Source organism: Eretmochelys imbricata, chromosome 3 (assembly GCF_965152235.1).
Source record: "Eretmochelys imbricata isolate rEreImb1 chromosome 3, rEreImb1.hap1, whole genome shotgun sequence".
Classification (NCBI taxonomy): Eukaryota; Metazoa; Chordata; order Testudines; family Cheloniidae; genus Eretmochelys; species Eretmochelys imbricata.
The window spans coordinates 154,451,597-154,469,180 of NC_135574.1; positions in this window are offsets into that span (position 1 = coordinate 154,451,597).

Below are 17,584 nucleotides of genomic sequence, written 5' to 3' on the forward strand. Positions count from 1 at the left end.
AAAGGCCTGTAAGTGACGTTAAACCATTTAACACTGTGGATCAGATGAGCTGCTTTGGGTTTTTTACGTCTTGTGTGTTAAAGACTCTTAGGAGATAAAAAGCTACCTGGCACCACATTAATATTAATGGCAGTTGCAGAAATGTGAAAGGGAGCCTGAAGCTTCTTGCTCAAGGATGCAAAAAGGCACATCTGGTTACTATTTACTACTCTGATTTTGGTTGTTGTTTGTTTAAAACACTAACAGTGGAAACTAGCCAGTTATCCTGGGACTGTGGAATATTAGTTCTTTTGTTGTTCTGTTTTTCTTCCTGTGAGGAGGAGGGACCTTCCCTTTACTGACATTGTCTCTCCTCACCCTTCCTCAAATATCCTGCTGCACTGGAAGCTCCTATTCACTTCTTCCATTTGGCTTCAGTGGCATTATGCAGGCACATAATTTTGTCCATAATGCCTCCAACACGGTCAGAAATAGGTTTCGTTCCTGCTTCCCTCGCCCACAACTCAAGCTATTGGAGGATTGTGCCCTGTCTCAGGCTGGGGAGATCTAGCACCCTAAAGGGAGGGGGAGATTAGGGAAACACTGAGTAATATTCAAGTTTAGATCAGTTTTTTAACCCCAGAAAATCTGTCTCCAAACTATGTATAAACCCAGACCCTACTAATTATGTATTATAACTTTAAATTACAGGTCAGTAGTTACAATACTCTGTTGCTTTGTAGTATTAAAAAAACCCTGCTGTGACTAACTGAATGATGAAGCAGGGCCTGAGAAGATTTTATTCGTTCATTTCATTAATCAAAAAAGCTATTTATTATGTGTGCCAAACAATAGAGATTATTGTTTTTCAACAAGACTACAATACCTTTCCTTTCCTTGAGAAGGTTAGAAAATTATCTTCTCCATATATCTCATAATGTATAGTGGCATATATGGCTTTTCTTTAGGCTTTTGGCTGACAATGAAGTGTAGTATAATATTGTTTAATACCGAGCAGTTATCTCATAGGGGACTATAACCTATGTGTCCAGTAGAATGGACTGCATGATCTTTCTAATAGGTCTCCTTCATCTATATATGGGAAATCCATAGAGTTTTAATTTAACTGTAAGATCGTGAATAGTGTGATAAATTCTTTTCATAGCTACCAAAGGGTGAAAAGTACAAAAGTAAAAGGACTTGTCCATGGATTTATGGAGACATACACACCCAGAAACTTTAAAAGCATTAGTCAAGCAAAACTGACACAAAATCTAAAATACAAAACAAATTACTAAATCCATATGCATTGTTCAAACACATGGAAACCTGAACAAATGTCTGAATTTGCGATATGGCATATCATCCGGGTGGAAAAAGACATTACATTCAGTCATTGTGGGGGGGGAGGGGGAGTTTTAAACTATTTTATATAAATAGATCCACTTTTTTTAAAAAAGTTATATTTAAGAAATATATGTAGCACTCATGAAAGTCCTCAAATTGACAGCTTGACACACCGGCATTGTGTGGCAGACTCCCTAGCTAATGCAAATGGTCATTGCTTCATTGAAGTCAGTGAAGTTATGACAATTTACGCCTGCTGAAGATCGGTCCCTGTCTTTTTATCCATAAAACAGGCAGTGGCAGAGCAAGCTTGCCCCACATTGCCATTACCTCTCAACCCTTATTGAAAGTCATTACCTCTAGGACAGGGTTGCAAGAGGTGTTCACTCTCCATGGCTCATTCAGTTCTTGCTTGGTGCCTCTGCTGAGACTGACAAACGGTGTCCCTTAATGCTGACTACAGTGGCAATTTTCGTAGGTTGTCACCTGCCCACTAGAAACTGGACTGAGAAGCACCAATTCTCTACCTAGGCCGTCTATCAGTCATCAGCTAACCTTCCGCCATTGCTGACCTGCCCTGGATTCAAACATTACTGACTGGAGAGCAGAACTTTGGAATCTCATGACTAAGCAAAATGAGTCACCCCATCCCCCTGAAAATATGTTGCTTAAAAATATTCACAAAAATTACAGTGTTCTTTTAATATAAGGTTTCTGCCTGTTCACATTCTTCATTCTTATTATGTCCCCTTTTAGAAAACATTTCATCATTACTATGATTATTATTTATTATCTCTACTGGGAAATCAATTTGTGCTGCAGTTGAAGATGCTCACATGAAAACTTACAGCAAAAGAGAAGGTTCCTCCCCTATGGTGATATAGGCTGGCACTGATAAGTGGTAAGTACATGGTCAGAGACATCCCCACAGTTAGCCTTTCAGGAATGACAGTAAGCAACTGTGCAGCTCTTTATATTATTTTCACTTCAGTCTGCCACCAAAGCAGAAGCAGCTGGGTGCTGGAGACGTGTAGGGGGTTAGATGCATTAACACCACTCCTGTTTGTTTTCATTAAAATGCTCTTGGGTCTGCTTGCTCAAGTAGTGAGGTAAGAATTTCATTGTTTAGTGTAAGACCCTTGGATTGAAGAAAGATACTAATACCAGTAACTCCTGTATTGTTCCCTGTGGTAGAAAGGAACTGTGACGGGATCCCCGGGGCGCAGCCTGGGAGTGTGGGACCGCTGTGCCCCCCTGAACTCTCTCCAGCCTGGGCTGTCTCTCACAATGCCTTGCTAGTGACCAGCAGCAAACCCCTCCGGGCGCTGTGATCGCTCAGTACAACAGCATATGGAGCCCCACAGACCCAGCTAGATTGCATGAATGCTCCCAGAGCCATTCATGAATCTCACAGAGAAAGGCACCAGAGCCAAATCCCCCCAGCTCCCAGCACTGTACCTCAGGAATATACTGTCTTGCACTGCTCAAGATGAGCAGTGCAAATTTATTAATTGGTTCACCACTTCATCAATGGAAAATGGATATACACTAGCCTTTGCAAACCTGAGCACATTTGCTATACACTTCAGGCAAATTCACTGGTAAAGATAAACAATAAAAGAAGTTTTTGACTACAAAATATAGATTTTAAGTGATATTAAGTGATAGGCAAAAAGTCAGAGTTAGTTACCAAAAGGAATAAAATATAAGCATGCAGGCTAAACTCTCAATCCTAATAGATTGGGCTACACTTATATTAAGCAGTTTTCCTCAGCCCACTGGATGTTGCAGTCCTTAATATACAGATTTGTCCCTTAAATCTGGGTCAGTCTCCTCTGTTGGAGTTTTCTGATCAGCATAGGTGGAGGCAGGAGAAAGGCCCTGCATGTGGCCTCTTTGTCTGTTTTATAACCTTAGTCCCATGTGCTTGGGGAACACAAGTCCAGGAATATCTGGGGGCAATGCTGAGTCTCCAGGCAAGGTTGAGCAATTCCCCTGGTGTGGCCTCAGGTCTCAGGCAGCTCCCTTGCTGGACAATGGTTGTTGATGGGTTGATTGACACCCTGCCCAGGTGGCTACTTTCCTTGCTGTTGCCTCTGGGAAGGTAATATCTGGCTGATTCCTCAACTTACAGCGTGTTTCAGTGACAACTATACAACACAATTCTCATAACTTCATATGCATTAATGATACACATATATAGATAAATGACTTTCAGCAGATCATAACCTTTCCCCTGATACCTTACAAGGCATGCTTTATATGTAAGATCGTGATTACATAAAAATGAGAAATATGGAGGTTCCAGGATGCTCCCCCAAGGTATAGAATGTCACAGGAATAATACTAGCATATGTAAGGCCCTACTTGAATTGCAGGATGATTGTCAAAACCTTGTGGCTGAGTTGCGAACAAGCCATGGAAAATTGCAGAAAAGAAATAACAAACCTTATTATTTATGATACTTCTCTCCGATTTTCCGCTGTTGACTGCCTGGGACTGAGAGTGAGGGCTCCTGCTGTCAAAACTTCAGTGGAAGCCTAATATTGCAGAATCTGCAATTTCCACAATATTGCAAGTTAAGTAGGGCCTTAAAAATATACCAGTCTGTCTGCACTCCCCATTCCTGGCAGGCCCATCTACTGTGTCTAGCATATATCCCATAATTTATGGTGACGTGCTAATGTTCCATCACAAGTCTGGTCAGTACTTGGACTTCAGACCTCCAAGGAAAACTTAAGTTGGTGCAAGAAATGGGACTGATGATTCAGGAAATGGCACTCTTCCCTCTGAATGATTCTGAATTCATGTCCTCACTGTGACAATTATGGTAATATCCTCAATTAAGTATTTTAGGAGTCCATTGTATTAAAAATGCAAATATTTATATATTGTGGGATTGCATGGGACTTCTTTAGGAGGACAACAGGTTGAATGCATTGTCTGGGAAGCATTGTGGGCTTCCAAAGACTATGATGAACAATGTAACCAACATGAATGACCTTTTGGGACTCTACATGGGAAGTGGAATTCCTGGGAAGTACTTGGGAGGAAGAGATTGCAAACTGCTGCCTGCAGACTCTGCCTTTGGAGCTTCACCCTGAGGGGGAATCTTTTGTCTGCTTATCGCTTGCTCCAGGAGGACAGTTCAAAGACAACCGGTATAAAGGCATAACTGACTTACTCATGAGTGTGCAGATTCTGAGCTGATGCTGTGAGGAACTTGTGACCACGGGGAAAGCCCTGTATGGGGTTTAAAGGACTGTTCACCAGCCAGAGTCCTTGTTGGAATTGGGGGTGATCGTTGGTAAGCCTATTAGCATGTATGTAGGTTATTTTATTGTTTTTAATATGTTTTCTCTGTAATCGTTTTACCTTAAGAATACATGTGCTTGCTTAGGAAGAGCTGTGTGGTAGCTGAGCTGTGGCAATTGCTCTGTTTACCATCCCTGAGAAGAAAAATAAATCAGGCTGGCGTAGGCTGCCTAACTTTACTGCAGAGGTCACAGTATAGGCAGGGAGTTGTACAGTCTGGAAATACCTGATCAGGAGGGAGAGAGACGTGGGTCTCTGCCCAAGAGACTGACTGCTGCGAAGCCTAGAGGAGGGAAGACAGGTGCAGTTGCCCTGAACTGTGACACAGGCATTGTTTGGAAGACTTCCATGCTGCTGGAGGTGCCCACTTTCAGGTAATTATTTTCTTTATTATTTGTACTGAGGTAGAACACAGAGGTCACAATCAGGGCCTGATTGTGCTAGGTGCTGTACAAACTCATAGTGCCCTCAAATGAGCCATAGAACCAAGAAACTGACCAGTGTGTGGGTCAGATCCCATAACACACTTCTACAATAATAGATATGGGATTCTCTGTCCTGTCTTAATTCAAGTTTGAATAGTTACATTTTGCACATCCAAATTTTCCAGTAGTTTTAACTGGATGCATTATTCTTCTCTTACTGGTGCTGTACAACTGTTAAACGGTGCTTAAATACTCTGTGACACCTATTATAGAAATAGCTAACACAGGTAGATTTGATTAAACAGCTGCCACCTTCCACCCAGAATTCAATACAATTCAGTGATAGATAATTGCTTATTTATATTTAGAAATCCTGATTCTACTCCCTTTGAAGTGAATGACAAACTCCTGGAAGCAGGTGCTAGCCCATAGTTATTAAAGAAGAGTGTTGTTCTCCTTGTGGATGAAAGGTGGGGGTTTTTTAATGCAATATAAAATAACAATATTCTATGACTGCTTCAAGTCCTACCCCTGGCAAGTATAAGTCTTCTGTCCTTCATTTTCTAATGAACAAACAGTTGCATCCTGGAAGGGAACCTAGCAACAATCACGAAAGATAATATATGTTTCTACATCTCAGCATGCCCTGCAAAGAGGTATTGTTGACTTGGCTTCAAAGCAGAGGTGGTTAGTTCTAACAAACTTTACTGAGATGGCAGCAAAAATTAGATACAATGGGGACAAGTTTGGAGTGAATCCAAGGCCTGGTCTAAACCTAAAACTTAAGCTGACCTACTAACTTGGATCTTCTGGTACTCTGCATATGGTATATTTTATACCAACTTGACTTCTCTGTCTAGACTACAAAATTTGACCGTTTAAATATGACTATGAAAAATCAAGTTAGATGACCGTGATTATATGAATAGGTAACATGATGCTGAACATGACTTTCCTGGCCTTTCATTGTTCCCTCCCACCTAGGGTGACCAGATGGCCTGATTTTATAGGGACAGTCCTGATTTTGGGGGCTTTTTCTTATATAGGCACCTATTACCCCCTACCCCCTGTCCTGATTGTTTACACTTGCTATCTAGCCACCCTAATCCCACCCCCCACCCAGCCCAAGCCAGTGGCTCACCAGGCTGACACAAGGGAGTGATTGTAGCCAGCATGACATCCAACTGCTTTTGACTCCCCTCAACCTTATATATGCCCTCTGAGTTTGGCCCACAGTATCTTGTGTTGAGATATTAATATTGCCATATACAGACTTTAAAGCAACTGCTAATATTGTGGTGGGGCTCCTCCACGGGAAAGCCACTCATGGTGTTACATTTGATAGGCTACTGTTTTCTAAATAAGTTTGTCTTCCTCAAAAAAAGTAATCCCCAATCTCTTTAACGTTCGAACAAATTCAGATCAATTCCATAGCTACGTACTTGCGCTGGAGCGAGAAGGGAAACGTCAAATTTTGGAGACCAAGTTGTGACAGAGGAAAAAGAAATGCTTGTGAATGCAGTGAAAGCACAGACAGGCATGTGTGTGCAAGCAAATCAGGTAATGACATGACATGGAAATGGCACTTAGGCCTGGTCTACGCTAGAAAACGAGATCAGTTTAACTACATCGGGCAGGGGTGTGAAAAATCCACACCCCGGAGAGTCTCCATGGTGACAGCGCTAGATCAGCAGAAGAATTCTTCCATCAAACCTATACAGGGCCTCAGGGAGGTGGACTACCTACAACCACAGGAGAATCCCTCCCCTCGACAGTCTACGCTGAAGTGCTCCAGGGGTGCAGCTGTGCTGCTGTAGCTTTCTAATAGTGGACTCTCCCTGACCTCAGTGGCAGATGGACTGTTCACCTAGCTGGGGGATGTAGCCTTGGATGGTGTATGTGATAGACTGCGTCAGCCTCTGTAAGGCAGGGATGGTGGGAGACAAATGAAAATCTAATGTAAAAAAGTGTGCTCATTATCCATTGGAAAATTCTAATTATCTTAGCAAAACTTGATTCAAAAATCTTCTGGATCTCTGTGAAGACATAAGGCTTAACTAAACACAGAAGTTACACTAGTTTGTTTAACTACAGGAGTGATGTTGCACCAGTTTAGTTAAACCAGTGCAACTCTGTGTCTGGGTGGACACTATTACGCTGGGTTAACTTGCCTCTGTTAAATAAGGGCTTTGGGTGCAGTGGGTTAGTATGAGCCTCTTCTCTTCTGGAGCCTGAGGTCAAATCCTGACAAGCAGCAATGGGTTGGATGGTCTCCTCCTCGTCCCCATCTGTGCACTTCACTCAAGTCAATTTCATTGACAAGTCTCTTATTCCTGAGAGCCACAGGGTAACTAAGGTCAGGTTTAAAGCCCATTAGCAGAGCTGTGCAGTGGAGCTTGCACACTGTCTGCCTGCACTCTTCTTGGCTTTAGCCCCTGCTATGGCATGAGCTTTAAATTCATTCACACAAGTGTGTGTGTGTTTGTGTGTGGTGCGGGGGGGGGAATATCTATTTTTGTGCTTCTTCCATACTACCACATAGACGTTTGGACTAAAGCAGGGAAGAAAAACAAAATACATCTTTGAGCCTAGATGCTATGGTGATTGGCATCATAGAAATCTACAGATTAAATGAGGGAGAAGATTGTTTTGATCAGTAGTAGGAGCCTGCGAAGAACGTGAAGGGAAAGTCCTTTATAAAGTTTCAAGTAAAGATAAACAATAAACAAAATTTGAGGCAGAAAATTAACAAGGGAAAAATAAGTCTCTGTTCTTCTGACTAACACGAAGCAAATGTATCCAGTTGCTTCCAGAGTGGGCAAGGGAATTCTAAATTTCTTAAACATGGGACTGCTTTGGAAAGAGATGGGTAATGGTGTATTGATGGGCATGCGCAAGGATAGAAAGTGTGCAAACTTTTTATTAAGGGGTAAGATCAGAGGTGCAAGTAGGGTGGTCTGGTCCGGTACACTGTACCAGCAAGATATTTATAGCTGGTACGGTGTACCGGAAAGACACAGGAGGAGCAGAACGTGGGGCTGCTAGCTGGCCCCATGCCGGCAACTCCTCTGGTGCAGCTGTACTGCCCTCAACCCTTCCACACAGGGTCTCCTCCGTCTATACAGCAGCCAGCCCTGCTGGAGGACAGGGCTGTGTGGGGTGGTGTTGCGGGGTGGTACAGCCGTGCTGGAAGAGCTGCTGGCATTCTGCCCCTTTCCCCGCTGCGGTTCCCGGAAGAGCCCTGGGAGGAAAGGAGCAGAACGTGGGGCGGCCCCACACACTTGCACCACTGGTATGCCCACTGTTTGCCAGCTCTGACTAAAAGCTTTACATAGCAAAGCTGAATCTCCCAGGTGAGAAAGAGCGCTGATTGTGATCTGAGGATATCTTTTTTCTCCCCCTTGCACTTGTATTTTGTTCTTTAAATCTGTGTACAGCAAAAAATAAGGCATTAGTAGCTTAATCGTCTTCTGTTTGTCTTCAGTAAAATCCAGGCTCTGCAACAAGCTTTTCTCTGAAAGCTGTGACTAAGCTTGAAACAATTTTGCATTTCTTTATTTTTAATAGCATATTCCAATGTAGTGCTTGACCCCCTCCTTCTGCCTTATCTGTTGCCAGTCTGAATCAGACAATAAAATCTGCTGGCAAGGAGCTTTCTCACTGCCCAAGGCTTTCCTATAGAACCACCCAGCAATATTAGCAATTGTTTTTTTAATTGCATATATGATGCTAATATACAAACACCAAATGCAGTGCATTTCTTTAACAAGCTCAGTGATGTTTATTTAAATGTCCCTTATTGGATTTTTGTATATCCCAAGGGACATTTTCTCAAACTACACCTCTTCTCAGGGCAAGCCGAAACAAAGAAATTTCTCACAGCCACACTGCTGATCATAATGTGCGAATGGAGACTCTTACTCACTGGTACTAAGTTTTAAAGCACCATCTCCCTAGATGTGTTTTGAAAGGTGTTTGCTCCAGCTGGTAGCCCTTGTGTAACAGTGTGATGCTGACCTTAGGCAGAGTGAGCTGAGTGCCTATCACAAAAGTCAGAACAGCTGAGCAAATGTACATAGGTGCTGGAACTAGGGGAGCAGGGGGTGCTGCAGGACCCCCTGGCTTGAAGTGGTTTCCATTATATACAGGGTTTACAGTTTGGTTCAATGGCTCTCAGCACCCCCATGGTATATATTGTTCCAGCATCCCTGCAAATGTATGGACTTCTGCCATGAAAGAGCCTCTGGGAACATCTCTCTGGGAGAGAGAAGAGATTGTCCCTCCCACTCTGGCATACAGAGAGTCAGCTGATCTCTCTGCCTCCCAGTGGCAAAAGACAATGCTAGGCCTTGCCACTGATGCTGCAGTGGTGAATACGGCACTCATGAAAGAATTAATCAGATCACTAATTGCAACCTAACAGTGTCTTGCCCTCGGGATCACTGTTAGCCAATGGCAGTTTTTTTCTGATGATGTAATGCTTGTATTTTGCCTTTCAATGGATGAATGGTATGGGGGGACAGGTAGGGAGAGTTTTGGTGGATATATCTAACTGGACAAAACTGTCACTAGCGGTCTCTCCTGTTTATGTAGTTTGAAGTAAGTTACTTAATAAAGCAGTCAATTTTTTAGATTCTTAGCTCTATACCAAAAACAACTTCCCCCTCTATTTCAACCCCTATGAAAATCCTGAAAATGTGTTACAATCAAATTTCAGAGTCTCTGTTAATTAGCTGTATGCTCTAGATTCACAAGCTCTATCCCACTAGAGATGTGTTCCTAAATGTTAAATTTAGGCTAACTGGAGGCACTCTCCTTTAATTTAGGAAATTGAAGTTACTAATACAGATGGAAAAATAAAAATTAGCAGTGGAGATGAATACTGAGCCCTAAGTGATAGCGTAACCTATAATTACTCAAATTCTACTAATAGTGAATAATTCAAGTTTTAAGAGATTTCAATAGTCTTAGGGACTGTAGTTATTTCCAATTTATATTACCGTTGCTAGGTTTCGTCAAGAAACCAGCTGTATAATGTAGCAGCAGAAAACTAGTGTTTTTAAGTTGTCAACTGGGATTCAAAATATAAAATTTAAATTAGAAAGCATCCAACACAACGATACCAAAGCTAACTGAATACTAATATTTGTGTCTCTTAAATACTACACAGATCCTATCATACGATGATTCAGAATACTTTGCAAACACTAATTAAAGCTCCCAACATTCCTCTGAAGTTTCTAACTATTATCTCCAATTTCTAGGTGGGGGAAGGGGGACTGAGACACAGATACGATAAGTGGCTTCCTTGAGGTCATACACTGAGTCTGTGAAACTCAGGAGTCCTGCCCTAGCCACTAGACCATACTCATCCACATCCTTATGGGGAGTTAGGCACCTAAATAACTTTGAGGATCTACATCTCGGTTACTGAAGATAGGCCTAACTATAGCAAAGCACTTACGCTCATGCTCAGTTTTAAGTTCTGATGAGTCAGAGGATCTACTCACATGCCTGAAGTTGAGTACATGCTTAGGTGCTTTGTTGATGTGTGGCTTGTTTCAGTATGAGAGGTATCAATCTTTAACAGTCAAAGGAATATGGTATATCCCAACTTCTGCTCTATTGTCCCCTGCAGCTTTATACTACAGAAAAATCCCCTGTTTTAGATGCATCTAGCATAAATTATATTAACTGATAATGAAATCAGTGGGTAAATACATGGGAATGATCTGTTACAGCTCTACAAATACCAAGTTATGTGATACATTGTGACTTTTAAAATTGGATGTTAATTTCTTGTGATTCTTCTCGTGTGCTTAGAATATACATGGAAACATCGCTTCTCATGAGCAGGTTTAAAGACTAAAACGTTCTTTATCTAAAAAAAAACAAAACAGATAATCTTCTCTGCTCCAGTGATTAATTTTACTCCTCATATCATTTCAACTTTTGAATCTAAAGGGGATTTTTTTCTAAACAGGCTAAAAATATTGTGATCTCTAGATTTCAATAGCTAAAAGCATTGCAGCCTGCATATTAATAAACCAAAGCAGGATCAAGAGATATAGGTAAACATTTCTTTTTTATATATATATTTTTTCTAAACATTATATAAGTGTCTGCTTTCTCCCCACTTCCTTTTTATGTGAAATAACATATTACCTTTGACACTGAAATACATCAATATTGTAAATAAACATCTGCTGGTTAACCAATAGCAATACTCCATGCAAACATTGTACATGTTCCCCCAGATTATCATTATATAACTGTATACAATAGAAAGACGTAATTCAGACTTTTAAAATGCAGAACATGAAGAAGCTAGACCATTTCAGTAAAAGTGCCTTAAAGTTTTGTATGATTCATAATAGTTCAGATACCCCCATCCGTCTTCCAAACTTTTATATAAATCTTGTATTCTTTACAGTATACCTAACTTTTCTCTACAGACTGAAAATGTATTTCTAATGGTTGCTGCCCTGGTTTGCTCCTGGATTATTATTGTTCATTACAACACCTAAAAGTATGCTGGGCAGACTTTTGAATAGAGGCTTTCACTGAAAAGAGAGGAAATAGAAATTCCTCCCTCAAACCCCATTTGTATCCAGCAAAGAGGACTGTGATTCAGTATTCTTAGATTTGATACCCAACTCTGATGATTTGCACTGTGTGACCCTGCCAAGTCACATTACTCTCTGATATTTTTTCAGGAAAATATATATAGTTTATGTACCTCTCAGGGTTGTAAAGTTTAATTATCTACTATTTGTGAAGCCGTGTGAGAATTGCTATATTGGTAAAGAGTAAGTTTTTGTCAAGCATGAAAACATAAGTCACTAGGTATATAGACTCCTTCATGCACCTAGCACCTTTCACAACTGCCACTGGTGATTGGGTTTGAGGATTGCTTGCAAATCTCTTTAGTGCAGTATAAAACCTCTGAAAGGGAACTCAAATTGCCCAACTATGTTACCATGCTATTAAAAATAATGGCTTCACTTTCCAAAGTAATGGCCTGGGCACACAGATGAGGACAGGGCACACAAGGGATTAAGTAGCAAAGAATGGTTTAAAACAATACTAAAGAAAATTGCCTAGGGGTTAGTGCTGAGGACTCAGAATTGTGACACACTGTATAATGGTAGGTAACTCCCTTAACCTATCTGTGCTGCCTTATATCTTTCTTACAGCTGGATAAACTAATAGTTAACTACTGTTAACTAATACTTAACTATTGGGCTGTTGGAAAGTTTGATTAATAATGTATATGAAGCACTGTGAGATCAAAGGATAAACGTCGCTCACATCGCTGGAGCTTAGTCCCCAAATTTAAAGGATTTCTTTCAGAAGATCACCGTACATTTAATTTTTGTGAAACTATAGCTGCTAGTGTCAAATGCCAGCAAATTTGCAGGGCATAAACCATCTGTTTTCCCTGAAATTGACTATTCTTACATTTACATAGGAAAATGAATGCAGACACTTTTTCAGTTCCCACAGCTGTTTGTTCCTAGGAGATACAGCAAGAACACTTTTCTCTGATGCAAAGGAGTGGTATATTTGAGTGTCATGTCATGCCAGAGACTTGGTCTGAGGCCAGAATCATCTGTCATGTTTTGCTTCAAGAGCCCATCCCCCAGCCTGGGTTGTGGAATAATGCAGCAGCAGGTGTCCTTTATTTATGACAACCGGTGGGCAATAGGACAAGTTGGCAGAGGAACTGAGAGTGTATCATAGTCTAATAAAAACCCTCATCACACTTTTAAATAGTTCTGACACTGACAGCTGAAGTAGTCTGACACACATGCGGTTGTGTATGCCTTACATATGAGTTTTTCACTGTTTTTGTAGGGGACTCCTGAGAGGCTTTATGATCTCTTCAGGGCTGTGAGAGCCCTGCCCAATCTCTATGGGTATATTGGAAATACTGGGATATAAGGCTGCAGCAGATGCATGATTCAGTCATTGGCTTTTTCAAAGCGAGACTTACTGATGTGTTGCTTAGGGGAGCTCCCCACTACCTTTTTTACTCTTTCATCATTGGTCCTTCGTGGCTACTGTCATTCTGCGAATGTTCCATAGCAATTAATGGAATGTTTAGACATACCTGATATGATTGACAGCAAAGTACGTGGCGCATGCAGTAGGAGTAAAGGGGCGATGATACACGCCTCTACGACAGATAATGTCGTAACTCATGTTGTGGGGATAATAAATACTTGCCTTGTGTTTGAGGATGTCTGTTTTAAACACAACAGGAGATGCCAATGATAGAGGTGTATCTGAAGCACTGGCCTTCTCAGCCTAAAGCTGAACTGCAGGGAGGCACCTCTGCTAGCAATCCACAACTAGGAATCCTCTCCTGGAGTCCGGTCAGGAGGCTTATGTGCCTGAGGCCATGTCTACACTAGATAGCTTACAGAGGCACAGCTGTACCGATGCAGCTGCACTGCTGTAAGATCCTGTGGAGCCGCTCTATGCCAATGGCAGAGATATCCCATGTTGACGTAATTAAACCCCTGCCAATGAGCGGTGGTAGGGTGGTCGGTGGGAGAGCATCACCCATCATAGCGCTGTGCACACAAGCGCTTATGCTGGTAAAACTTTTGTCACTTAGGGGAGTGTATTTTTCACACCATTGAGTGACATAAGTTTTGCCGACATAAGTAGTAGTGTAGACATGGCCTGAGTCAGACACCTGTTTCACTCCACTCAAAATGGCCAGAGGAGGAGGAGGTGGTGGTGCTGCTCCCACCACGCTTATAACTTTTATCATAGTGATTAGAGCATGAATGAGGGATGTGGGAAACTCAGGTCCATTTCTCCCTTTGTCTGATGGGGAGCAAGGGTCTTCTACCTCTCAGGAGAGCACTCTAACTACTGAATGATGGGATAGTCAGATGTGGGACTTGCTCAGTCTAGCCTGTTGACGCCGTTCCACTGAATATTTAAAAATCCTTTGGAGCAGGGGCATTGTACTCTGGGGGTGGGGTATGTCTATACAGCAAAAAAATACCTGCAGCAGCAAGTCTCAGAGCCTGAGTCAGTTATCCTAGGCTTGCACCAGAGGGCTGAAAGTAGCAGTGCAGATGTTTAGGCTCAGGCTGGGAGCCAGACTCTGAAACACAGGGAGGGTCTCTGGGCTTGAGCCTGAAAGGCTGCACTGCTATCTTTAGCCCTGGTGCATGAGCCAGGGGCGACGGAGCCTTCCCAAAAGTGGGTGTGGGGGCCCCCATACTTTCTGTGGCCCCGCCCCTGCCCTGCCTCTTCCCCCAAGACCATGCCCCTGGCCAAGACAGAAGCTGGAGCTGGAGCAGGGCTAGGGAGTCTGGCCCCCAAACCCAGGGCACATGGGTCCAAGGCTCCCCACAGGTGCCTGCACAGCTCTTACCCCGACCTGGCTCCAGCTGGGGAGGCGGGGCCTCGGAGCCACAACCCAGGCATGGTAAGAACCATGCGGGCAGCTGTGGGGAGCTGAGGACCACCTGCCTTGGGCAGGAGGCCAGGGGGCAGGCACCTGGGCTGGGGGCTACTCTCAGGCCCCCTCACCCCAGGCACGTGGACGGTCTGTGGCTCCCCACAGCTCCAGCTGCCAGCCTGGCTGGGCGGGGGGGCCGGGGGAGGGAAGAGGAGGGGCTGGGACGGAGCCCGTGACAAAAAGTGGATGGGCTGGGCCTGTCCACTTTCAAAAAGTGGGAGGGCCATGGCCTCCTGGTCCCCCCCTGTTTCGGTGCCGGTGGCGTGAGCCCTGTAGTCCTGAGTCAGCCCTGGCCCAAATTTACTTCTGTGTAACGACATCGCTCGGGGGGTGAATAATCAACTCCCTGACCGACATAGTTATACCAGCTTAGCCCCCCGTGTAGACAGTGCTATGTCAGCGGGAGAGCTTCTTCTGCTGACACAGCTACCACCTCTCAGGAAGGTGGATTAACTAGGCTGACGGAAGAGCGCTCTTCCGTTGGCTTAGAGTGTCTGCATGAAAGGGCTACAGCGGCGCAGCTTTGCTGATACAGCTTTGTTAAGCGTAGACCTGCCCTCACTTGACACGGGCTCTGAGACTTGAGGAGGTGGCACCAGCGTGCGTGGGGTGTTGTGTGCTGTGTAGACATACTCTGAGTCTCCCATGAGGCTACAGAGTCATTCTCCTTCTCAGGCCCGTTCACTCTAAGTCTTTCTCCAAAGTGGAACAGATTTAACAGGAGAGATGGCGGGATATCCCATGGTTCAGTGGTTAATGCACTCTCCTGAGAGGTGGCAGAACCCTGTTCAAATCCTTTGTCCCCATCAGACAAAGGGAGGAATTGAACCTGGATGTCCCAGGTAAGTGCTCTAACCACCAGGCTAAAAGTTACAATGGAGACAGCACCACTACTTCCTCCTCCAGCCTGATTTTGAACAGGACCTGATCCAACATGTCTACTGGATTGGGCCCCATGGTAGTGGTGCTGAAACAATTTTTTAGTGGGGATGCTGAAGGCGGAAACCATGTATTTTGCGTTATTACTACTTCAAGCCAGGGAGAGTGGCAACGCCCCAGCACCCCTAGTTCCAGCACCTCTGCCCCATAAGTAAAATAAACTTCCCCAGTTTGAATTATGGATTGCACTGGGGTTTAGGCAGGAGATATCTATGAACAAAATCCGGAAAGTCTCAATCCCAATCATCTGCTGTAACCACTACACTGCCTCTTTAGCTCTTTGATGTGGATAACAGAAGTGTAAAATGTAGGTAGAATATTTACGGTTTATTCTCCTACAGTAGTTTAATAGACTGCCACTAAATTCTTGAAAAAATCCTGACTTTAGCTGGGCATCTATAATCTCATGTAAGGTGTGCTTTCAGAATGAGATAGTGATGTAATGTATTCTGCAGTGCATCAGAACAATTCCAGAACAGCTCTCTGCTAATAAAAGCAGACTGAGGAGGAAAGGGAGGAGGGGGAGAGAGATGGGAATGGGAATACAGCTTGGTAGCTGGAGGGGGGGAAGAGCAATGCTTTACAGAAAGTCAAGGTTTAGGTGTTGTTTAGTTTAAAATAAAATACTACTGTAGCAAAAGGTGCTAATGGTCACTGATATTTGAGCACCACCCAGGATGAAATGCTCCATAAAGGGAGTTAAGGATGTCATGTAGTAAATGCAGTCAAAGAGTCTTTAAGGGTAATATATAGCTTTAAAGGAATCCTCTTTGCCTCAGTCTTTAGCTTCTGAGCTTCCTTTCTGTTGCAGAACAGATATCCAGAAGATTAAAAGCCAGGGCACCTTTCCACACCATTTGGCCTGAGCGGGAGCCTTGGACTAGGCATTTCCCAGTCCATATATAAAGTACAGGGGCTGAGGGAGGAAAAGGACAGAGTGGGTGGGTGGCTGTTCAGGTAAGCAGTTAGATCTGTTTTGAGTTTTGTATTAACCCTGGACAGAGCTAGAAGCACAAAACAGGTGTTTCATTCTTGGACAGGGGAATGGTGCCATATCTGAGGTTTCTGCAAAAGGCATTGCCTGTTTGCAGTTTGTTACCACCTCTGTTCAAAGAAACAGGGCTTGTATACATAGTTTTATTTATTTACAAAAAGAAAGCAACTAACTCTGCATCACTGATTTGTGTTCCAAACAGGAAACTGACATACAAGGGCCCCAAAATCTCCTTTTGCTCAGCAAAGGGGAAACAATAGAGATAATCTGTAGAGTTTTGAACCAGCTAGTAGAATGCTGCTGTATATCCTTATAAGGCAGACAATAACAGATAGGGTTAAGGGAACAATGCTGCTGGGGCTGCTGCCTTTCAAGTAGCAACTGAGAGCCTGAGTAAATACAGTACCCTTAGAGAACTTGATCTTGGGGTGATTAATAACTGCTATGTCAATAAGATAGTGACTGACTGGATGGGCCAGTGTAGTGTTGTTCCGAATGACTAGAAGTAGTTTGAGAGTTTGAAATAATGCTGTGAAGGTGGGAATGGGGTCAGTCTCATGCTATTTACAATAACATGGAAGCTTGAGTGTGTTGAGGACAATATTACTAAGACCCTGTCTACACTGACAAGTTTCTGCACAGTAAAGCAGCTTTCTGCATTTTAACTCCCAAGGTGTACACATTGCCAAGCCACTTAGTGCGCAGAAACTGTAAAAAAAAGCCATCCGGACAAGAGGCATACAGCTTTCTGTGCAGGGGGTACAGCACCCTGGTCGATTACAGCACTGTGATTAGCCTGCGGGAGGTGTCCCCAATGCCTGTTCTTGACTCTCTGGTCATCGGTTTGAACTCTACTGCCCTGCCCTCAGGTGACCAATCGTCATCCCCACCCTGTAAATTCCTTTGGAATTTTGAAAGTCCCCTTCCTGTTTGCTCGGCGATGTGTGCACTGGTCTCAGCACATCTTTCCAGGTGGCCATGACTGCTCCATGCACCAGGTGATCCCCCGCTTGGAGCAATACAGTCTTTGAGAAGACCCTCCCTTGATTCCCTGTTCACCCTCAGAAGTGAGATATCTTCCATAATGAACACAGCTTGTGG